At 71.3% G+C, this 21,702-nt stretch overlaps 14 non-coding genes across 14 annotated transcripts; all 14 read left to right on the top strand.

Moving 5' to 3' along the window:
• Nucleotides 1–282: 282 nt before the first annotated feature.
• On the top strand, nucleotides 283–401 carry LOC132595858 (5S ribosomal RNA). Its single transcript, XR_009561967.1, has one exon. It is a non-coding gene; the product is annotated as a 5S ribosomal RNA (ribosomal RNA).
• Nucleotides 402–3,097: 2,696 nt separating this feature from the next.
• LOC132595857 (5S ribosomal RNA) lies at nucleotides 3,098–3,216 on the top strand. The gene has a single exon (XR_009561966.1). It is a non-coding gene; the product is annotated as a 5S ribosomal RNA (ribosomal RNA).
• A 2,696-nt stretch (nucleotides 3,217–5,912) lies between these two features.
• LOC132595856 (5S ribosomal RNA) lies at nucleotides 5,913–6,031 on the top strand. Its single transcript, XR_009561965.1, has one exon. It is a non-coding gene; the product is annotated as a 5S ribosomal RNA (ribosomal RNA).
• Nucleotides 6,032–6,963: 932 nt separating this feature from the next.
• On the top strand, nucleotides 6,964–7,082 carry LOC132595855 (5S ribosomal RNA). Its single transcript, XR_009561964.1, has one exon. It is a non-coding gene; the product is annotated as a 5S ribosomal RNA (ribosomal RNA).
• A 932-nt stretch (nucleotides 7,083–8,014) lies between these two features.
• Nucleotides 8,015–8,133, top strand: LOC132595854 (5S ribosomal RNA). Its single transcript, XR_009561963.1, has one exon. It is a non-coding gene; the product is annotated as a 5S ribosomal RNA (ribosomal RNA).
• Nucleotides 8,134–9,065: 932 nt separating this feature from the next.
• Nucleotides 9,066–9,184, top strand: LOC132595852 (5S ribosomal RNA). Its single transcript, XR_009561961.1, has one exon. It is a non-coding gene; the product is annotated as a 5S ribosomal RNA (ribosomal RNA).
• A 932-nt stretch (nucleotides 9,185–10,116) lies between these two features.
• On the top strand, nucleotides 10,117–10,235 carry LOC132595851 (5S ribosomal RNA). The gene has a single exon (XR_009561960.1). It is a non-coding gene; the product is annotated as a 5S ribosomal RNA (ribosomal RNA).
• Nucleotides 10,236–11,167: 932 nt separating this feature from the next.
• Nucleotides 11,168–11,286, top strand: LOC132595850 (5S ribosomal RNA). Its single transcript, XR_009561959.1, has one exon. It is a non-coding gene; the product is annotated as a 5S ribosomal RNA (ribosomal RNA).
• Nucleotides 11,287–12,218: 932 nt separating this feature from the next.
• Nucleotides 12,219–12,337, top strand: LOC132595849 (5S ribosomal RNA). The gene has a single exon (XR_009561958.1). It is a non-coding gene; the product is annotated as a 5S ribosomal RNA (ribosomal RNA).
• Nucleotides 12,338–15,033: 2,696 nt separating this feature from the next.
• On the top strand, nucleotides 15,034–15,152 carry LOC132595848 (5S ribosomal RNA). The gene has a single exon (XR_009561957.1). It is a non-coding gene; the product is annotated as a 5S ribosomal RNA (ribosomal RNA).
• A 932-nt stretch (nucleotides 15,153–16,084) lies between these two features.
• Nucleotides 16,085–16,203, top strand: LOC132595847 (5S ribosomal RNA). Its single transcript, XR_009561956.1, has one exon. It is a non-coding gene; the product is annotated as a 5S ribosomal RNA (ribosomal RNA).
• Nucleotides 16,204–17,134: 931 nt separating this feature from the next.
• LOC132595846 (5S ribosomal RNA) lies at nucleotides 17,135–17,253 on the top strand. The gene has a single exon (XR_009561955.1). It is a non-coding gene; the product is annotated as a 5S ribosomal RNA (ribosomal RNA).
• A 932-nt stretch (nucleotides 17,254–18,185) lies between these two features.
• Nucleotides 18,186–18,304, top strand: LOC132595845 (5S ribosomal RNA). The gene has a single exon (XR_009561954.1). It is a non-coding gene; the product is annotated as a 5S ribosomal RNA (ribosomal RNA).
• A 932-nt stretch (nucleotides 18,305–19,236) lies between these two features.
• Nucleotides 19,237–19,355, top strand: LOC132595844 (5S ribosomal RNA). The gene has a single exon (XR_009561953.1). It is a non-coding gene; the product is annotated as a 5S ribosomal RNA (ribosomal RNA).
• Nucleotides 19,356–21,702: the final 2,347 nt, after the last annotated feature.

Raw genomic sequence — 21,702 nt, 5'->3', positions numbered from 1 at the left:
GCGGGCCCCGGGCCCTGAAGCCTCCGGGGCCACGTCCCTGTGAGCGACGTGCGGGATCTTGGGCGGGGCGCCAAGCGCCGAAGGGTTTGCTGGGTCACGGCCGCCCTGGGCTGGGAGGTGGTCGCCAAACCCTCCGCCGCCGCCCGATACCCGAGACCTCCGTTGCCCCTGCCTGGGCGGGCGAGGGGGCCCTGCCGGGGCGGGCCGGCCGCCAGGCTGGCGTTAAGGCGCCAGCGCCAGCGAAACTGGGCCTCAAGAGGCCGCCCGCGGCCCCCCGCCCCCGTCTACGGCCATACCACCCTGAACGCGCCCGATCTCGTCTGATCTCGGAAGCTAAGCAGGGTCGGGCCTGGTTAGTACTTGGATGGGAGACCGCCTGGGAATACCGGGTGCTGTAGGCTTTTTGCCTCCCGCTCCGCCCGCCTTCTCCTTTACTCGCCCGCGGCGGGGGGGCCGCCGGCTCCGCCCCCGCCGAGCCCCGCTGCAGGCAGTAGTCAAGGTGGGTTTACCTGCCCGAGCAGGAAGCTTGGGCGATGGCAGAAGTGGGAAGAAACTCTTGAGCACAGGTTCTTGGGATCCACGGAGCAGCGCATGCACATGCGATGGGTGCCTACACAGCTGGCTTGCTTGTCTGTGGGGAAAGGCGAGATGGGTCAGGGCCTGGGTTCCTGAGGGGCTGAGAATCAAGGCAGGGATAGAAGAAAGGGGACAGGCCCACATCCCCTGAACCCACGCCGGCGCCCACTCACCTTTGTGGAAAATACGATTGAAAAGTGCCCGCAAGAATCTCTTCAGATGCCTCCAGAGTTGAGGGAAGAAGGGGAGGGGGGAGGCCGGGAGCAGGGTGAGCCCTGAAATCCAACCCTTGTCCCGGTCACACCCCAGCAGCCCTCCCACCTCAGCCCCTTCAAGACCCCAGGGCTCCCCCAACCGCGCTGCACAGATCCTGCCCTGACCATAGTCACCATGTTGATCCCCACGTTGAGCAAGATGAAGCTGACCGGGATCAGAAGAATTGAGTATCCTTGCTCCTGGCATTTCCTGGGGATGGGGCCAGTGAACGGCTCGGCTCGGTAGTAGTTTCGCTCACCCATGGCCGTTGGTCCCAGGACTGCCTGGGCCCTCTGCCCTCCAGTTTTAACTGGGAGCCAGACTGGGTCATAATGGGGCAGGTGGTGAGGTCACAGTGAGGGAGGGGGATGAAAAGGAGGGCCCAGAGTGGCATTCCCTGGTAACCAGGGTCAGGTAAGCTGAGCCTGGACAGTCAAACAGGGCCCGGTGGCCGGCATACATCCCCTCGAGCGGTCATTCATTCGCTCACCGCCCGCTGACTCACTTGTTCAAATGACACATTGCGTCTCTTGGCCCCTCTTGAGACTAGGAAGACCTTGGCCTCAGAGGCCTGCTGAAGGCCTGGCTGGAGTCCAGAGCCTCAGCCTTCTTCATGCCCTTCACTGGGCCTGGAGCTGGACCTGCCCAGATGTGGAACCTCCCAGTTTGGAAGCAACTTCTTGTATGAGGCTCTCTGTGGACAGGGACAGCTGAGACACAGAGGAGGTGCCCAGAGACCAGGGGTTTGGAGTCTGCAGCTGCAGATGTACTTAGTGCATGGTATAGGACCAGGAGGGGCCTGCTGGCAGAACTGTGGCCACTAAACCAAAGGGACCCTCAGGCCAAGAAGGGGACACTGGCTTCTTATTGCAGGAAGCCAAGCGCAGGGACCCAGGCTGGCAGAAGGAGTGGCGCTTCCAAGCCACAGACCACCAATGTTTCCTGGACTCTGGCGCTCTTTATTCCTCTCTCCATGCCCTGCCGCCCCCTGCCCCTGCCCCCATTTGCTGCTGGTAAGTTCACTTTCCCAGTCTGGCTCCCGTGCAGAGAGGGCCTGGAGGCCGAGGTGGAAGGTAGCAGCGAGTTGGCCCGCGCTTGGCCCTCCTGCGGTTGCCGCTTCAGCACCAGACTGTCATACACCTGGTAGTTGGCATTGCCTCCCGGGTTCCGGCTGAGTGGCATGAAGGTGGGCGGGGGTGGAGGGTGCTCGGTAGCCTGGACGTCGGACAGGAGGTGAGAGGGGCGGAGGAGCAGCGCTGAGCTGGGAGCCGGGGCCCGCTGGTCCGAGGCCTCGGCCAGTACCGTGAGGGAGGCGGAGGTGGCCACAGGGCGCCGCAATGGCAGGATCTCAGCCCATTCGGCCGCCGGGTGCTGCACCTCGTGGGGATCGCGGGAGTAATCCAAGTGTCCCGTGGAGGGATGCAGGCTGCGGTTGGACTCGCTGTGAGCACAGCTGGGGAGGCTACGTCTGTGGGCCGGTGGGGTGTCGCGCTACCAGGCGTCGGGCCGGTAGACCCGAGGCACCAGAGCGGATGGAGGCTCAGAGCCCTCCAGACCCAGACTCCGTCATGGGCCCAGTTGCCGTCCTTTCGGCCCGCGAGCCCCTCGACCTGCACCTGGCCGCCCCCACCGGCGCCCAGCCCCGGCGCCGCCACCTGTGTGCCGGTGTGTCCCTCCACAGCTCCCTCCGACAAAAGCCCCCCCCCACCCCGCCCCTCTGGCGTGTCACCGCGGCCGGGTGCGGGAGCGGGATCGAGGGCAGGGGCCGCTTCCCCGGGCCTGCCGGCCACCAGGGGCGGGGTCCTGAGCTCGGCGGGGGGTGTGGGGGCAAGGGTGGCCTTGCCGGGGCTGAGGGGCCGTGGCGACTCAATGGTGGCTCCCGGTGGCTTCGGGCCAGCTGCTGTCGGGCAGGAGGGCCGGCCCGGGCTGCGGCCGGGCTGCGCCTAGGGCCGCGTGGGCGGGCAGGGCCGATGCCCAAGGGACCGCGGGCCCCGGGCCCTGAAGCCTCCGGGGCCACGTCCCTGTGAGCGACGTGCGGGATCTTGGGCGGGGCGCCAAGCGCCGAAGGGTTTGCTGGGTCACGGCCGCCCTGGGCTGGGAGGTGGTCGCCAAACCCTCCGCCGCCGCCCGATACCCGAGACCTCCGTTGCCCCTGCCTGGGCGGGCGAGGGGGCCCTGCCGGGGCGGGCCGGCCGCCAGGCTGGCGTTAAGGCGCCAGCGCCAGCGAAACTGGGCCTCAAGAGGCCGCCCGCGGCCCCCCGCCCCCGTCTACGGCCATACCACCCTGAACGCGCCCGATCTCGTCTGATCTCGGAAGCTAAGCAGGGTCGGGCCTGGTTAGTACTTGGATGGGAGACCGCCTGGGAATACCGGGTGCTGTAGGCTTTTTGCCTCCCGCTCCGCCCGCCTTCTCCTTTACTCGCCCGCGGCGGGGGGGCCGCCGGCTCCGCCCCCGCCGAGCCCCGCTGCAGGCAGTAGTCAAGGTGGGTTTACCTGCCCGAGCAGGAAGCTTGGGCGATGGCAGAAGTGGGAAGAAACTCTTGAGCACAGGTTCTTGGGATCCACGGAGCAGCGCATGCACATGCGATGGGTGCCTACACAGCTGGCTTGCTTGTCTGTGGGGAAAGGCGAGATGGGTCAGGGCCTGGGTTCCTGAGGGGCTGAGAATCAAGGCAGGGATAGAAGAAAGGGGACAGGCCCACATCCCCTGAACCCACGCCGGCGCCCACTCACCTTTGTGGAAAATACGATTGAAAAGTGCCCGCAAGAATCTCTTCAGATGCCTCCAGAGTTGAGGCAAGAAGGGGAGGGGGGAGGCCGGGAGCAGGGTGAGCCCTGAAATCCAACCCTTGTCCCGGTCACACCCCAGCAGCCCTCCCACCTCAGCCCCTTCAAGACCCCAGGGCTCCCCCAACCGCGCTGCACAGATCCTGCCCTGACCATAGTCACCATGTTGATCCCCACGTTGAGCAAGATGAAGCTGACCGGGATCAGAAGAATTGAGTATCCTTGCTCCTGGCATTTCCTGGGGATGGGGCCAGTGAACGGCTCGGCTCGGTAGTAGTTTCGCTCACCCATGGCCGTTGGTCCCAGGACTGCCTGGGCCCTCTGCCCTCCAGTTTTAACTGGGAGCCAGACTGGGTCATAATGGGGCAGGTGGTGAGGTCACAGTGAGGGAGGGGGATGAAAAGGAGGGCCCAGAGTGGCATTCCCTGGTAACCAGGGTCAGGTAAGCTGAGCCTGGACAGTCAAACAGGGCCCGGTGGCCGGCATACATCCCCTCGAGCGGTCATTCATTCGCTCACCGCCCGCTGACTCACTTGTTCAAATGACACATTGCGTCTCTTGGCCCCTCTTGAGACTAGGAAGACCTTGGCCTCAGAGGCCTGCTGAAGGCCTGGCTGGAGTCCAGAGCCTCAGCCTTCTTCATGCCCTTCACTGGGCCTGGAGCTGGACCTGCCCAGATGTGGAACCTCCCAGTTTGGAAGCAACTTCTTGTATGAGGCTCTCTGTGGACAGGGACAGCTGAGACACAGAGGAGGTGCCCAGAGACCAGGGGTTTGGAGTCTGCAGCTGCAGATGTACTTAGTGCATGGTATAGGACCAGGAGGGGCCTGCTGGCAGAACTGTGGCCACTAAACCAAAGGGACCCTCAGGCCAAGAAGGGGACACTGGCTTCTTATTGCAGGAAGCCAAGCGCAGGGACCCAGGCTGGCAGAAGGAGTGGTGCTTCCAAGCCACAGACCACCAATGTTTCCTGGACTCTGGCGCTCTTTATTCCTCTCTCCATGCCCTGCCGCCCCCTGCCCCTGCCCCCATTTGCTGCTGGTAAGTTCACTTTCCCAGTCTGGCTCCCGTGCAGAGAGGGCCTGGAGGCCGAGGTGGAAGGTAGCAGCGAGTTGGCCCGCGCTTGGCCCTCCTGCGGTTGCCGCTTCAGCACCAGACTGTCATACACCTGGTAGTTGGCATTGCCTCCCGGGTTCCGGCTGAGTGGCATGAAGGTGGGCGGGGGTGGAGGGTGCTCGGTAGCCTGGACGTCGGGCAGGAGGTGAGAGGGGCGGAGGAGCAGCGCTGAGCTGGGAGCCGGGGCCCGCTGGTCCAAGGCCTCGGCCAGTACCGTGAGGGAGGCGGAGGTGGCCACAGGGCGCCGCAAGGGCAGGATCTCAGCCCATTCGGCCGCCGGGTGCCGCACCTCGTGGGGATCGCGGGAGTAATCCAAGTGTCCCGTGGAGGGATGCAGGCTGCGGTTGGACTCGCTGTGAGCACAGCTGGGGAGGCTACGTCTGTGGGCCGGTGGGGTGTCGCGCTACCAGGCGTCGGGCCGGTAGACCCGAGGCAACAGAGCGGATGGAGGCTCAGAGCCCTCCAGACCCAGACTCCGCCATGGGCCCAGTTGCCGTCCTTTCGGCCCGCGAGCCCCTCGACCTGCACCTGGCCGCCCCCACCGGCGCCCAGCCCCGGCGCCGCCACCTGTGTGCCGGTATGTCCCTCCACAGCTCCCTCCGTCAAAAGCCCCCCCCCACCCCGCCCCTCTGGCGTGTCACCGCGGCCGGGTGCGGGAGCGGGATCGAGGGCAGGGGCCGCTTCCCCGGGCCTGCCGGCCACCAGGGGCGGGGTCCTGAGCTCGGCGGGGGGTGTGGGGGCAAGGGTGGCCTTGCCGGGGCTGAGGGGCCGTGGCGACTCAATGGTGGCTCCCGGTGGCTTCGGGCCAGCTGCTGTCGGGCAGGAGGGCCGGCCCGGGCTGCGGCCGGGCTGCGCCTAGGGCCGCGTGGGCGGGCAGGGCCGATGCCCAAGGGACCGCGGGCCCCGGGCCCTGAAGCCTCCGGGGCCACGTCCCTGTGAGCGACGTGCGGGATCTTGGGCGGGGCGCCAAGCGCCGAAGGGTTTGCTGGGTCACGGCCGCCCTGGGCTGGGAGGTGGTCGCCAAACCCTCCGCCGCCGCCCGATACCCGAGACCTCCGTTGCCCCTGCCTGGGCGGGCGAGGGGGCCCTGCCGGGGCGGGCCGGCCGCCAGGCTGGCGTTAAGGCGCCAGCGCCAGCGAAACTGGGCCTCAAGAGGCCGCCCGCGGCCCCCCGCCCCCGTCTACGGCCATACCACCCTGAACGCGCCCGATCTCGTCTGATCTCGGAAGCTAAGCAGGGTCGGGCCTGGTTAGTACTTGGATGGGAGACCGCCTGGGAATACCGGGTGCTGTAGGCTTTTTGCCTCCCGCTCCGCCCGCCTTCTCCTTTACTCGCCCGCGGCGGGGGCCGCCGGCTCCGCCCCCGCCGGGCCCCGCTGCAGGCCCCACCTCCTCAGGCCCCTCCCACCACGGCGCGCGCCGGCGGGGTCGCTCCCCGCCGGCCCGGCCGGCCAGGCGGCCAGAAGGCGGCCCTGGAAGGCAGCCGCACCCCAGACGCTCCCGGGGTGGCTGGCCCGGACCCAGACTCCGCCGCGGGCCCAGTTGCCGTCCTTTCGGCCCGCGAGCCCCTCGACCTGCACCTGGCCGCCCCCACCGGCGCCCAACCCCGGCGCCGCCACCTGTGTGCCGGTGTGTCCCTCCACAGCTCCCTCCGACAAAAGCCCCCCCCCACCCCGCCCCTCTGGTGTGTCACCGCGGCCGGGTGCGGGAGCGGGATCGAGGGCAGGGGCCGCTTCCCCGGGCCTGCCGGCCACCAGGGGCGGGGTCCTGAGCTCGGCGGGGGGTGTGGGGGCAAGGGTGGCCTTGCCGGGGCTGAGGGGCCGTGGCGACTCAATGGTGGCTCCCGGTGGCTTCGGGCCAGCTGCTGTCGGGCAGGAGGGCCGGCCCGGGCTGCGGCCGGGCTGCGCCTAGGGCCGCGTGGGCGGGCAGGGCCGATGCCCAAGGGACCGCGGGCCCCGGGCCCTGAAGCCTCCGGGGCCACGTCCCTGTGAGCGACGTGCGGGATCTTGGGCGGGGCGCCAAGCGCCGAAGGGTTTGCTGGGTCACGGCCGCCCTGGGCTGGGAGGTGGTCGCCAAACCCTCCGCCGCCGCCCGATACCCGAGACCTCCGTTGCCCCTGCCTGGGCGGGCGAGGGGGCCCTGCCGGGGCGGGCCGGCCGCCAGGCTGGCGTTAAGGCGCCAGCGCCAGCGAAACTGGGCCTCAAGAGGCCGCCCGCGGCCCCCCGCCCCCGTCTACGGCCATACCACCCTGAACGCGCCCGATCTCGTCTGATCTCGGAAGCTAAGCAGGGTCGGGCCTGGTTAGTACTTGGATGGGAGACCGCCTGGGAATACCGGGTGCTGTAGGCTTTTTGCCTCCCGCTCCGCCCGCCTTCTCCTTTACTCGCCCGCGGCGGGGGCCGCCGGCTCCGCCCCCGCCGGGCCCCGCTGCAGGCCCCACCTCCTCAGGCCCCTCCCACCACGGCGCGCGCCGGCGGGGTCGCTCCCCGCCGGCCCGGCCGGCCAGGCGGCCAGAAGGCGGCCCTGGAAGGCAGGCGCACCCCAGACGCTCCCGGGGTGGCTGGCCCGGACCCAGACTCCGCCGCGGGCCCAGTTGCCGTCCTTTCGGCCCGCGAGCCCCTCGACCTGCACCTGGCCGCCCCCACCGGCGCCCAACCCCGGCGCCGCCACCTGTGTGCCGGTGTGTCCCTCCACAGCTCCCTCCGACAAAAGCCCCCCCCCACCCCGCCCCTCTGGCGTGTCACCGCGGCCGGGTGCGGGAGCGGGATCGAGGGCAGGGGCCGCTTCCCCGGGCCTGCCGGCCACCAGGGGCGGGGTCCTGAGCTCGGCGGGGGGTGTGGGGGCAAGGGTGGCCTTGCCGGGGCTGAGGGGCCGTGGCGACTCAATGGTGGCTCCCGGTGGCTTCGGGCCAGCTGCTGTCGGGCAGGAGGGCCGGCCCGGGCTGCGGCCGGGCTGCGCCTAGGGCCGCGTGGGCGGGCAGGGCCGATGCCCAAGGGACCGCGGGCCCCGGGCCCTGAAGCCTCCGGGGCCACGTCCCTGTGAGCGACGTGCGGGATCTTGGGCGGGGCGCCAAGCGCCGAAGGGTTTGCTGGGTCACGGCCGCCCTGGGCTGGGAGGTGGTCGCCAAACCCTCCGCCGCCGCCCGATACCCGAGACCTCCGTTGCCCCTGCCTGGGCGGGCGAGGGGGCCCTGCCGGGGCGGGCCGGCCGCCAGGCTGGCGTTAAGGCGCCAGCGCCAGCGAAACTGGGCCTCAAGAGGCCGCCCGCGGCCCCCCGCCCCCGTCTACGGCCATACCACCCTGAACGCGCCCGATCTCGTCTGATCTCGGAAGCTAAGCAGGGTCGGGCCTGGTTAGTACTTGGATGGGAGACCGCCTGGGAATACCGGGTGCTGTAGGCTTTTTGCCTCCCGCTCCGCCCGCCTTCTCCTTTACTCGCCCGCGGCGGGGGCCGCCGGCTCCGCCCCCGCCGGGCCCCGCTGCAGGCCCCACCTCCTCAGGCCCCTCCCACCACGGCGCGCGCCGGCGGGGTCGCTCCCCGCCGGCCCGGCCGGCCAGGCGGCCAGAAGGCGGCCCTGGAAGGCAGGCGCACCCCAGACGCTCCCGGGGTGGCTGGCCCGGACCCAGACTCCGCCGCGGGCCCAGTTGCCGTCCTTTCGGCCCGCGAGCCCCTCGACCTGCACCTGGCCGCCCCCACCGGCGCCCAGCCCCGGCGCCGCCACCTGTGTGCCGGTGTGTCCCTCCACAGCTCCCTCCGACAAAAGCCCCCCCCCACCCCGCCCCTCTGGCGTGTCACCGCGGCCGGGTGCGGGAGCGGGATCGAGGGCAGGGGCCGCTTCCCCGGGCCTGCCGGCCACCAGGGGCGGGGTCCTGAGCTCGGCGGGGGGTGTGGGGGCAAGGGTGGCCTTGCCGGGGCTGAGGGGCCGTGGCGACTCAATGGTGGCTCCCGGTGGCTTCGGGCCAGCTGCTGTCGGGCAGGAGGGCCGGCCCGGGCTGCGGCCGGGCTGCGCCTAGGGCCGCGTGGGCGGGCAGGGCCGATGCCCAAGGGACCGCGGGCCCCGGGCCCTGAAGCCTCCGGGGCCACGTCCCTGTGAGCGACGTGCGGGATCTTGGGCGGGGCGCCAAGCGCCGAAGGGTTTGCTGGGTCACGGCCGCCCTGGGCTGGGAGGTGGTCGCCAAACCCTCCGCCGCCGCCCGATACCCGAGACCTCCGTTGCCCCTGCCTGGGCGGGCGAGGGGGCCCTGCCGGGGCGGGCCGGCCGCCAGGCTGGCGTTAAGGCGCCAGCGCCAGCGAAACTGGGCCTCAAGAGGCCGCCCGCGGCCCCCCGCCCCCGTCTACGGCCATACCACCCTGAACGCGCCCGATCTCGTCTGATCTCGGAAGCTAAGCAGGGTCGGGCCTGGTTAGTACTTGGATGGGAGACCGCCTGGGAATACCGGGTGCTGTAGGCTTTTTGCCTCCCGCTCCGCCCGCCTTCTCCTTTACTCGCCCGCGGCGGGGGCCGCCGGCTCCGCCCCCGCCGGGCCCCGCTGCAGGCCCCACCTCCTCAGGCCCCTCCCACCACGGCGCGCGCCGGCGGGGTCGCTCCCCGCCGGCCCGGCCGGCCAGGCGGCCAGAAGGCGGCCCTGGAAGGCAGGCGCACCCCAGACGCTCCCGGGGTGGCTGGCCCGGACCCAGACTCCGCCGCGGGCCCAGTTGCCGTCCTTTCGGCCCGCGAGCCCCTCGACCTGCACCTGGCCGCCCCCACCGGCGCCCAGCCCCGGCGCCGCCACCTGTGTGCCGGTGTGTCCCTCCACAGCTCCCTCCGACAAAAGCCCCCCCCCACCCCGCCCCTCTGGCGTGTCACCGCGGCCGGGTGCGGGAGCGGGATCGAGGGCAGGGGCCGCTTCCCCGGGCCTGCCGGCCACCAGGGGCGGGGTCCTGAGCTCGGCGGGGGGTGTGGGGGCAAGGGTGGCCTTGCCGGGGCTGAGGGGCCGTGGCGACTCAATGGTGGCTCCCGGTGGCTTCGGGCCAGCTGCTGTCGGGCAGGAGGGCCGGCCCGGGCTGCGGCCGGGCTGCGCCTAGGGCCGCGTGGGCGGGCAGGGCCGATGCCCAAGGGACCGCGGGCCCCGGGCCCTGAAGCCTCCGGGGCCACGTCCCTGTGAGCGACGTGCGGGATCTTGGGCGGGGCGCCAAGCGCCGAAGGGTTTGCTGGGTCACGGCCGCCCTGGGCTGGGAGGTGGTCGCCAAACCCTCCGCCGCCGCCCGATACCCGAGACCTCCGTTGCCCCTGCCTGGGCGGGCGAGGGGGCCCTGCCGGGGCGGGCCGGCCGCCAGGCTGGCGTTAAGGCGCCAGCGCCAGCGAAACTGGGCCTCAAGAGGCCGCCCGCGGCCCCCCGCCCCCGTCTACGGCCATACCACCCTGAACGCGCCCGATCTCGTCTGATCTCGGAAGCTAAGCAGGGTCGGGCCTGGTTAGTACTTGGATGGGAGACCGCCTGGGAATACCGGGTGCTGTAGGCTTTTTGCCTCCCGCTCCGCCCGCCTTCTCCTTTACTCGCCCGCGGCGGGGGCCGCCGGCTCCGCCCCCGCCGGGCCCCGCTGCAGGCCCCACCTCCTCAGGCCCCTCCCACCACGGCGCGCGCCGGCGGGGTCGCTCCCCGCCGGCCCGGCCGGCCAGGCGGCCAGAAGGCGGCCCTGGAAGGCAGGCGCACCCCAGACGCTCCCGGGGTGGCTGGCCCGGACCCAGACTCCGCCGCGGGCCCAGTTGCCGTCCTTTCGGCCCGCGAGCCCCTCGACCTGCACCTGGCCGCCCCCACCGGCGCCCAGCCCCGGCGCCGCCACCTGTGTGCCGGTGTGTCCCTCCACAGCTCCCTCCGACAAAAGCCCCCCCCCACCCCGCCCCTCTGGCGTGTCACCGCGGCCGGGTGCGGGAGCGGGATCGAGGGCAGGGGCCGCTTCCCCGGGCCTGCCGGCCACCAGGGGCGGGGTCCTGAGCTCGGCGGGGGGTGTGGGGGCAAGGGTGGCCTTGCCGGGGCTGAGGGGCCGTGGCGACTCAATGGTGGCTCCCGGTGGCTTCGGGCCAGCTGCTGTCGGGCAGGAGGGCCGGCCCGGGCTGCGGCCGGGCTGCGCCTAGGGCCGCGTGGGCGGGCAGGGCCGATGCCCAAGGGACCGCGGGCCCCGGGCCCTGAAGCCTCCGGGGCCACGTCCCTGTGAGCGACGTGCGGGATCTTGGGCGGGGCGCCAAGCGCCGAAGGGTTTGCTGGGTCACGGCCGCCCTGGGCTGGGAGGTGGTCGCCAAACCCTCCGCCGCCGCCCGATACCCGAGACCTCCGTTGCCCCTGCCTGGGCGGGCGAGGGGGCCCTGCCGGGGCGGGCCGGCCGCCAGGCTGGCGTTAAGGCGCCAGCGCCAGCGAAACTGGGCCTCAAGAGGCCGCCCGCGGCCCCCCGCCCCCGTCTACGGCCATACCACCCTGAACGCGCCCGATCTCGTCTGATCTCGGAAGCTAAGCAGGGTCGGGCCTGGTTAGTACTTGGATGGGAGACCGCCTGGGAATACCGGGTGCTGTAGGCTTTTTGCCTCCCGCTCCGCCCGCCTTCTCCTTTACTCGCCCGCGGCGGGGGCCGCCGGCTCCGCCCCCGCCGGGCCCCGCTGCAGGCCCCACCTCCTCAGGCCCCTCCCACCACGGCGCGCGCCGGCGGGGTCGCTCCCCGCCGGCCCGGCCGGCCAGGCGGCCAGAAGGCGGCCCTGGAAGGCAGGCGCACCCCAGACGCTCCCGGGGTGGCTGGCCCGGACCCAGACTCCGCCGCGGGCCCAGTTGCCGTCCTTTCGGCCCGCGAGCCCCTCGACCTGCACCTGGCCGCCCCCACCGGCGCCCAGCCCCGGCGCCGCCACCTGTGTGCCGGTGTGTCCCTCCACAGCTCCCTCCGACAAAAGCCCCCCCCCACCCCGCCCCTCTGGCGTGTCACCGCGGCCGGGTGCGGGAGCGGGATCGAGGGCAGGGGCCGCTTCCCCGGGCCTGCCGGCCACCAGGGGCGGGGTCCTGAGCTCGGCGGGGGGTGTGGGGGCAAGGGTGGCCTTGCCGGGGCTGAGGGGCCGTGGCGACTCATTGGTGGCTCCCGGTGGCTTCGGGCCAGCTGCTGTCGGGCAGGAGGGCCGGCCCGGGCTGCGGCCGGGCTGCGCCTAGGGCCGCGTGGGCGGGCAGGGCCGATGCCCAAGGGACCGCGGGCCCCGGGCCCTGAAGCCTCCGGGGCCACGTCCCTGTGAGCGACGTGCGGGATCTTGGGCGGGGCGCCAAGCGCCGAAGGGTTTGCTGGGTCACGGCCGCCCTGGGCTGGGAGGTGGTCGCCAAACCCTCCGCCGCCGCCCGATACCCGAGACCTCCGTTGCCCCTGCCTGGGCGGGCGAGGGGGCCCTGCCGGGGCGGGCCGGCCGCCAGGCTGGCGTTAAGGCGCCAGCGCCAGCGAAACTGGGCCTCAAGAGGCCGCCCGCGGCCCCCCGCCCCCGTCTACGGCCATACCACCCTGAACGCGCCCGATCTCGTCTGATCTCGGAAGCTAAGCAGGGTCGGGCCTGGTTAGTACTTGGATGGGAGACCGCCTGGGAATACCGGGTGCTGTAGGCTTTTTGCCTCCCGCTCCGCCCGCCTTCTCCTTTACTCGCCCGCGGCGGGGGGGCCGCCGGCTCCGCCCCCGCCGAGCCCCGCTGCAGGCAGTAGTCAAGGTGGGTTTACCTGCCCGAGCAGGAAGCTTGGGCGATGGCAGAAGTGGGAAGAAACTCTTGAGCACAGGTTCTTGGGATCCACGGAGCAGCGCATGCACATGCGATGGGTGCCTACACAGCTGGCTTGCTTGTCTGTGGGGAAAGGCGAGATGGGTCAGGGCCTGGGTTCCTGAGGGGCTGAGAATCAAGGCAGGGATAGAAGAAAGGGGACAGGCCCACATCCCCTGAACCCACGCCGGCGCCCACTCACCTTTGTGGAAAATACGATTGAAAAGTGCCCGCAAGAATCTCTTCAGATGCCTCCAGAGTTGAGGCAAGAAGGGGAGGGGGGAGGCCGGGAGCAGGGTGAGCCCTGAAATCCAACCCTTGTCCCGGTCACACCCCAGCAGCCCTCCCACCTCAGCCCCTTCAAGACCCCAGGGCTCCCCCAACCGCGCTGCACAGATCCTGCCCTGACCATAGTCACCATGTTGATCCCCACGTTGAGCAAGATGAAGCTGACCGGGATCAGAAGAATTGAGTATCCTTGCTCCTGGCATTTCCTGGGGATGGGGCCAGTGAACGGCTCGGCTCGGTAGTAGTTTCGCTCACCCATGGCCGTTGGTCCCAGGACTGCCTGGGCCCTCTGCCCTCCAGTTTTAACTGGGAGCCAGACTGGGTCATAATGGGGCAGGTGGTGAGGTCACAGTGAGGGAGGGGGATGAAAAGGAGGGCCCAGAGTGGCATTCCCTGGTAACCAGGGTCAGGTAAGCTGAGCCTGGACAGTCAAACAGGGCCCGGTGGCCGGCATACATCCCCTCGAGCGGTCATTCATTCGCTCACCGCCCGCTGACTCACTTGTTCAAATGACACATTGCGTCTCTTGGCCCCTCTTGAGACTAGGAAGACCTTGGCCTCAGAGGCCTGCTGAAGGCCTGGCTGGAGTCCAGAGCCTCAGCCTTCTTCATGCCCTTCACTGGGCCTGGAGCTGGACCTGCCCAGATGTGGAACCTCCCAGTTTGGAAGCAACTTCTTGTATGAGGCTCTCTGTGGACAGGGACAGCTGAGACACAGAGGAGGTGCCCAGAGACCAGGGGTTTGGAGTCTGCAGCTGCAGATATACTTAGTGCATGGTATAGGACCAGGAGGGGCCTGCTGGCAGAACTGTGGCCACTAAACCAAAGGGACCCTCAGGCCAAGAAGGGGACACTGGCTTCTTATTGCAGGAAGCCAAGCGCAGGGACCCAGGCTGGCAGAAGGAGTGGCGCTTCCAAGCCACAGACCACCAATGTTTCCTGGACTCTGGCGCTCTTTATTCCTCTCTCCATGCCCTGCCGCCCCCTGCCCCTGCCCCCACTTGCTGCTGGTAAGTTCATTTTCCCAGTCTGGCTCCCGTGCAGAGAGGGCCTGGAGGCCGAGGTGGAAGGTAGCAGCGAGTTGGCCCGCGCTTGGCCCTCCTGCGGTTGCCGCTTCAGCACCAGACTGTCATACACCTGGTAGTTGGCATTGCCTCCCGGGTTCCGGCTGAGTGGCATGAAGGTGGGCGGGGGTGGAGGGTGCTCGGTAGCCTGGACGTCGGGCAGGAGGTGAGAGGGGCGGAGGAGCAGCGCTGAGCTGGGAGCCGGGGCCCGCTGGTCCGAGGCCTCGGCCAGTACCGTGAGGGAGGCGGAGGTGGCCACAGGGCGCCGCAAGGGCAGGATCTCAGCCCATTCGGCCGCCGGGTGCCGCACCTCGTGGGGATCGCGGGAGTAATCCAAGTGTCCCGTGGAGGGATGCAGGCTGCGGTTGGACTCGCTGTGAGCACAGCTGGGGAGGCTACGTCTGTGGGCCGGTGGGGTGTCGCGCTACCAGGCGTCGGGCCGGTAGACCCGAGGCAACAGAGCGGATGGAGGCTCAGAGCCCTCCAGACCCAGACTCCGCCATGGGCCCAGTTGCCGTCCTTTCGGCCCGCGAGCCCCTCGACCTGCACCTGGCCGCCCCCACCGGCGCCCAGCCCCGGCGCCGCCACCTGTGTGCCGGTATGTCCCTCCACAGCTCCCTCCGTCAAAAGCCCCCCCCCACCCCGCCCCTCTGGCGTGTCACCGCGGCCGGGTGCGGGAGCGGGATCGAGGGCAGGGGCCGCTTCCCCGGGCCTGCCGGCCACCAGGGGCGGGGTCCTGAGCTCGGCGGGGGGTGTGGGGGCAAGGGTGGCCTTGCCGGGGCTGAGGGGCCGTGGCGACTCAATGGTGGCTCCCGGTGGCTTCGGGCCAGCTGCTGTCGGGCAGGAGGGCCGGCCCGGGCTGCGGCCGGGCTGCGCCTAGGGCCGCGTGGGCGGGCAGGGCCGATGCCCAAGGGACCGCGGGCCCCGGGCCCTGAAGCCTCCGGGGCCACGTCCCTGTGAGCGACGTGCGGGATCTTGGGCGGGGCGCCAAGCGCCGAAGGGTTTGCTGGGTCACGGCCGCCCTGGGCTGGGAGGTGGTCGCCAAACCCTCCGCCGCCGCCCGATACCCGAGACCTCCGTTGCCCCTGCCTGGGCGGGCGAGGGGGCCCTGCCGGGGCGGGCCGGCCGCCAGGCTGGCGTTAAGGCGCCAGCGCCAGCGAAACTGGGCCTCAAGAGGCCGCCCGCGGCCCCCCGCCCCCGTCTACGGCCATACCACCCTGAACGCGCCCGATCTCGTCTGATCTCGGAAGCTAAGCAGGGTCGGGCCTGGTTAGTACTTGGATGGGAGACCGCCTGGGAATACCGGGTGCTGTAGGCTTTTTGCCTCCCGCTCCGCCCGCCTTCTCCTTTACTCGCCCGCGGCGGGGGCCGCCGGCTCCGCCCCCGCCGGGCCCCGCTGCAGGCCCCACCTCCTCAGGCCCCTCCCACCACGGCGCGCGCCGGCGGGGTCGCTCCCCGCCGGCCCGGCCGGCCAGGCGGCCAGAAGGCGGCCCTGGAAGGCAGGCGCACCCCAGACGCTCCCGGGGTGGCTGGCCCGGACCCAGACTCCGCCGCGGGCCCAGTTGCCGTCCTTTCGGCCCGCGAGCCCCTCGACCTGCACCTGGCCGCCCCCACCGGCGCCCAGCCCCGGCGCCGCCACCTGTGTGCCGGTGTGTCCCTCCACAGCTCCCTCCGACAAAAGCCCCCCCCCACCCCGCCCCTCTGGCGTGTCACCGCGGCCGGGTGCGGGAGCGGGATCGAGGGCAGGGGCCGCTTCCCCGGGCCTGCCGGCCACCAGGGGCGGGGTCCTGAGCTCGGCGGGGGGTGTGGGGGCAAGGGTGGCCTTGCCGGGGCTGAGGGGCCGTGGCGACTCAATGGTGGCTCCCGGTGGCTTCGGGCCAGCTGCTGTCGGGCAGGAGGGCCGGCCCGGGCTGCGGCCGGGCTGCGCCTAGGGCCGCGTGGGCGGGCAGGGCCGATGCCCAAGGGACCGCGGGCCCCGGGCCCTGAAGCCTCCGGGGCCACGTCCCTGTGAGCGACGTGCGGGATCTTGGGCGGGGCGCCAAGCGCCGAAGGGTTTGCTGGGTCACGGCCGCCCTGGGCTGGGAGGTGGTCGCCAAACCCTCCGCCGCCGCCCGATACCCGAGACCTCCGTTGCCCCTGCCTGGGCGGGCGAGGGGGCCCTGCCGGGGCGGGCCGGCCGCCAGGCTGGCGTTAAGGCGCCAGCGCCAGCGAAACTGGGCCTCAAGAGGCCGCCCGCGGCCCCCCGCCCCCGTCTACGGCCATACCACCCTGAACGCGCCCGATCTCGTCTGATCTCGGAAGCTAAGCAGGGTCGGGCCTGGTTAGTACTTGGATGGGAGACCGCCTGGGAATACCGGGTGCTGTAGGCTTTTTGCCTCCCGCTCCGCCCGCCTTCTCCTTTACTCGCCCGCGGCGGGGTCGCCGGCTCCGCCCCCGCCGGGCCCCGCTGCAGGCCCCACCTCCTCAGGCCCCTCCCACCACGGCGCGCGCCGGCGGGGTCGCTCCCCGCCGGCCCGGCCGGCCAGGCGGCCAGAAGGCGGCCCTGGAAGGCAGCCGCACCCCACACGCTCCCGGGGTGGCTGGCCCGGACCCAGACTCCGCCGCGGGCCCAGTTGCCGTCCTTTCGGCCCGCGAGCCCCTCGACCTGCACCTGGCCGCCCCCACCGGCGCCCAACCCCGGCGCCGCCACCTGTGTGCCGGTGTGTCCCTCCACAGCTCCCTCCGACAAAAGCCCCCCCCCACCCCGCCCCTCTGGCGTGTCACCGCGGCCGGGTGCGGGAGCGGGATCGAGGGCAGGGGCCGCTTCCCCGGGCCTGCCGGCCACCAGGGGCGGGGTCCTGAGCTCGGCGGGGGGTGTGGGGGCAAGGGTGGCCTTGCCGGGGCTGAGGGGCCGTGGCGACTCAATGGTGGCTCCCGGTGGCTTCGGGCCAGCTGCTGTCGGGCAGGAGGGCCGGCCCGGGCTGCGGCCGGGCTGCGCCTAGGGCCGCGTGGGCGGGCAGGGCCGATGCCCAAGGGACCGCGGGCCCCGGGCCCTGAAGCCTCCGGGGCCACGTCCCTGTGAGCGACGTGCGGGATCTTGGGCGGGGCGCCAAGCGCCGAAGGGTTTGCTGGGTCACGGCCGCCCTGGGCTGGGAGGTGGTCGCCAAACCCTCCGCCGCCGCCCGATACCCGAGACCTCCGTTGCCCCTGCCTGGGCGGGCGAGGGGGCCCTGCCGGGGCGGGCCGGCCGCCAGGCTGGCGTTAAGGCGCCAGCGCCAGCGAAACTGGGCCTCAAGAGGCCGCCCGCGGCCCCCCGCCCCCGTCTACGGCCATACCACCCTGAACGCGCCCGATCTCGTCTGATCTCGGAAGCTAAGCAGGGTCGGGCCTGGTTAGTACTTGGATGGGAGACCGCCTGGGAATACCGGGTGCTGTAGGCTTTTTGCCTCCCGCTCCGCCCGCCTTCTCCTTTACTCGCCCGCGGCGGGGGCCGCCGGCTCCGCCCCCGCCGGGCCCCGCTGCAGGCCCCACCTCCTCAGGCCCCTCCCACCACGGCGCGCGCCGGCGGGGTCGCTCCCCGCCGGCCCGGCCGGCCAGGCGGCCAGAAGGCGGCCCTGGAAGGCAGGCGCACCCCAGACGCTCCCGGGGTGGCTGGCCCGGACCCAGACTCCGCCGCGGGCCCAGTTGCCGTCCTTTCGGCCCGCGAGCCCCTCGACCTGCACCTGGCCGCCCCCACCGGCGCCCAGCCCCGGCGCCGCCACCTGTGTGCCGGTGTGTCCCTCCACAGCTCCCTCTGACAAAAGCCCCCCCCCACCCCGCCCCTCTGGCGTGTCACCGCGGCCGGGTGCGGGAGCGGGATCGAGGGCAGGGGCCGCTTCCCCGGGCCTGCCGGCCACCAGGGGCGGGGTCCTGAGCTCGGCGGGGGGTGTGGGGGCAAGGGTGGCCTTGCCGGGGCTGAGGGGCCGTGGCGACTCAATGGTGGCTCCCGGTGGCTTCGGGCCAGCTGCTGTCGGGCAGGAGGGCCGGCCCGGGCTGCGGCCGGGCTGCGCCTAGGGCCGCGTGGGCGGGCAGGGCCGATGCCCAAGGGACCGCGGGCCCCGGGCCCTGAAGCCTCCGGGGCCACGTCCCTGTGAGCGACGTGCGGGATCTTGGGCGGGGCGCCAAGCGCCGAAGGGTTTGCTGGGTCACGGCCGCCCTGGGCTGGGAGGTGGTCGCCAAACCCTCCGCCGCCGCCCGATACCCGAGACCTCCGTTGCCCCTGCCTGGGCGGGCGAGGGGGCCCTGCCGGGGCGGGCCGGCCGCCAGGCTGGCGTTAAGGCGCCAGCGCCAGCGAAACTGGGCCTCAAGAGGCCGCCCGCGGCCCCCCGCCCCCGTCTACGGCCATACCACCCTGAACGCGCCCGATCTCGTCTGATCTCGGAAGCTAAGCAGGGTCGGGCCTGGTTAGTACTTGGATGGGAGACCGCCTGGGAATACCGGGTGCTGTAGGCTTTTTGCCTCCCGCTCCGCCCGCCTTCTCCTTTACTCGCCCGCGGCGGGGGCCGCCGGCTCCGCCCCCGCCGGGCCCCGCTGCAGGCCCCACCTCCTCAGGCCCCTCCCACCACGGCGCGCGCCGGCGGGGTCGCTCCCCGCCGGCCCGGCCGGCCAGGCGGCCAGAAGGCGGCCCTGGAAGGCAGGCGCACCCCAGACGCTCCCGGGGTGGCTGGCCCGGACCCAGACTCCGCCGCGGGCCCAGTTGCCGTCCTTTCGGCCCGCGAGCCCCTCGACCTGCACCTGGCCGCCCCCACCGGCGCCCAGCCCCGGCGCCGCCACCTGTGTGCCGGTGTGTCCCTCCACAGCTCCCTCCGACAAAAGCCCCCCCCCACCCCGCCCCTCTGGCGTGTCACCGCGGCCGGGTGCGGGAGCGGGATCGAGGGCAGGGGCCGCTTCCCCGGGCCTGCCGGCCACCAGGGGCGGGGTCCTGAGCTCGGCGGGGGGTGTGGGGGCAAGGGTGGCCTTGCCGGGGCTGAGGGGCCGTGGCGACTCATTGGTGGCTCCCGGTGGCTTCGGGCCAGCTGCTGTCGGGCAGGAGGGCCGGCCCGGGCTGCGGCCGGGCTGCGCCTAGGGCCGCGTGGGCGGGCAGGGCCGATGCCCAAGGGACCGCGGGCCCCGGGCCCTGAAGCCTCCGGGGCCACGTCCCTGTGAGCGACGTGCGGGATCTTGGGCGGGGCGCCAAGCGCCGAAGGGTTTGCTGGGTCACGGCCGCCCTGGGCTGGGAGGTGGTCGCCAAACCCTCCGCCGCCGCCCGATACCCGAGACCTCCGTTGCCCCTGCCTGGGCGGGCGAGGGGGCCCTGCCGGGGCGGGCCGGCCGCCAGGCTGGCGTTAAGGCGCCAGCGCCAGCGAAACTGGGCCTCAAGAGGCCGCCCGCGGCCCCCCGCCCCCGTCTACGGCCATACCACCCTGAACGCGCCCGATCTCGTCTGATCTCGGAAGCTAAGCAGGGTCGGGCCTGGTTAGTACTTGGATGGGAGACCGCCTGGGAATACCGGGTGCTGTAGGCTTTTTGCCTCCCGCTCCGCCCGCCTTCTCCTTTACTCGCCCGCGGCGGGGGGGCCGCCGGCTCCGCCCCCGCCGAGCCCCGCTGCAGGCAGTAGTCAAGGTGGGTTTACCTGCCCGAGCAGGAAGCTTGGGCGATGGCAGAAGTGGGAAGAAACTCTTGAGCACAGGTTCTTGGGATCCACGGAGCAGCGCATGCACATGCGATGGGTGCCTACACAGCTGGCTTGCTTGTCTGTGGGGAAAGGCGAGATGGGTCAGGGCCTGGGTTCCTGAGGGGCTGAGAATCAAGGCAGGGATAGAAGAAAGGGGACAGGCCCACATCCCCTGAACCCACGCCGGCGCCCACTCACCTTTGTGGAAAATACGATTGAAAAGTGCCCGCAAGAATCTCTTCAGATGCCTCCAGAGTTGAGGCAAGAAGGGGAGGGGGGAGGCCGGGAGCAGGGTGAGCCCTGAAATCCAACCCTTGTCCCGGTCACACCCCAGCAGCCCTCCCACCTCAGCCCCTTCAAGACCCCAGGGCTCCCCCAACCGCGCTGCACAGATCCTGCCCTGACCATAGTCACCATGTTGATCCCCACGTTGAGCAAGATGAAGCTGACCGGGATCAGAAGAATTGAGTATCCTTGCTCCTGGCATTTCCTGGGGATGGGGCCAGTGAACGGCTCGGCTCGGTAGTAGTTTCGCTCACCCATGGCCGTTGGTCCCAGGACTGCCTGGGCCCTCTGCCCTCCAGTTTTAACTGGGAGCCAGACTGGGTCATAATGGGGCAGGTGGTGAGGTCACAGTGAGGGAGGGGGATGAAAAGGAGGGCCCAGAGTGGCATTCCCTGGTAACCAGGGTCAGGTAAGCTGAGCCTGGACAGTCAAACAGGGCCCGGTGGCCGGCATACATCCCCTCGAGCGGTCATTCATTCGCTCACCGCCCGCTGACTCACTTGTTCAAATGACACATTGCGTCTCTTGGCCCCTCTTGAGACTAGGAAGACCTTGGCCTCAGAGGCCTGCTGAAGGCCTGGCTGGAGTCCAGAGCCTCAGCCTTCTTCATGCCCTTCACTGGGCCTGGAGCTGGACCTGCCCAGATGTGGAACCTCCCAGTTTGGAAGCAACTTCTTGTATGAGGCTCTCTGTGGACAGGGACAGCTGAGACACAGAGGAGGTGCCCAGAGACCAGGGGTTTGGAGTCTGCAGCTGCAGATATACTTAGTGCATGGTATAGGACCAGGAGGGGCCTGCTGGCAGAACTGTGGCCACTAAACCAAAGGGACCCTCAGGCCAAGAAGGGGACACTGGCTTCTTATTGCAGGAAGCCAAGCGCAGGGACCCAGGCTGGCAGAAGGAGTGGCGCTTCCAAGCCACAGACCACCAATGTTTCCTGGACTCTGGCGCTCTTTATTCCTCTCTCCATGCCCTGCCGCCCCCTGCCCCTGCCCCCACTTGCTGCTGGTAAGTTCATTTTCCCAGTCTGGCTCCCGTGCAGAGAGGGCCTGGAGGCCGAGGTGGAAGGTAGCAGCGAGTTGGCCCGCGCTTGGCCCTCCTGCGGTTGCCGCTTCAGCACCAGACTGTCATACACCTGGTAGTTGGCATTGCCTCCCGGGTTCCGGCTGAGTGGCATGAAGGTGGGCGGGGGTGGAGGGTGCTCGGTAGCCTGGACGTCGGGCAGGAGGTGAGAGGGGCGGAGGAGCAGCGCTGAGCTGGGAGCCGGGGCCCGCTGGTCCGAGGCCTCGGCCAGTACCGTGAGGGAGGCGGAGGTGGCCACAGGGCGCCGCAAGGGCAGGATCTCAGCCCATTCGGCCGCCGGGTGCCGCACCTCGTGGGGATCGCGGGAGTAATCCAAGTGTCCCGTGGAGGGATGCAGGCTGCGGTTGGACTCGCTGTGAGCACAGCTGGGGAGGCTACGTCTGTGGGCCGGTGGGGTGTCGCGCTACCAGGCGTCGGGCCGGTAGACCCGAGGCAACAGAGCGGATGGAGGCTCAGAGCCCTCCAGACCCAGACTCCGCCATGGGCCCAGTTGCCGTCCTTTCGGCCCGCGAGCCCCTCGACCTGCACCTGGCCGCCCCCACCGGCGCCCAGCCCCGGCGCCGCCACCTGTGTGCCGGTATGTCCCTCCACAGCTCCCTCCGTCAAAAGCCCCCCCCCACCCCGCCCCTCTGGCGTGTCACCGCGGCCGGGTGCGGGAGCGGGATCGAGGGCAGGGGCCGCTTCCCCGGGCCTGCCGGCCACCAGGGGCGGGGTCCTGAGCTCGGCGGGGGGTGTGGGGGCAAGGGTGGCCTTGCCGGGGCTGAGGGGCCGTGGCGACTCAATGGTGGCTCCCGGTGGCTTCGGGCCAGCTGCTGTCGGGCAGGAGGGC

This window comes from Globicephala melas, unplaced genomic scaffold, assembly GCF_963455315.2.
Source record: "Globicephala melas unplaced genomic scaffold, mGloMel1.2 SCAFFOLD_362, whole genome shotgun sequence".
Classification (NCBI taxonomy): domain Eukaryota; kingdom Metazoa; phylum Chordata; class Mammalia; order Artiodactyla; family Delphinidae; genus Globicephala; species Globicephala melas.
The sequence above is the reverse complement of the archived record's forward strand: the minus strand, read 5'-3'. Positions and strand labels throughout refer to the sequence as shown.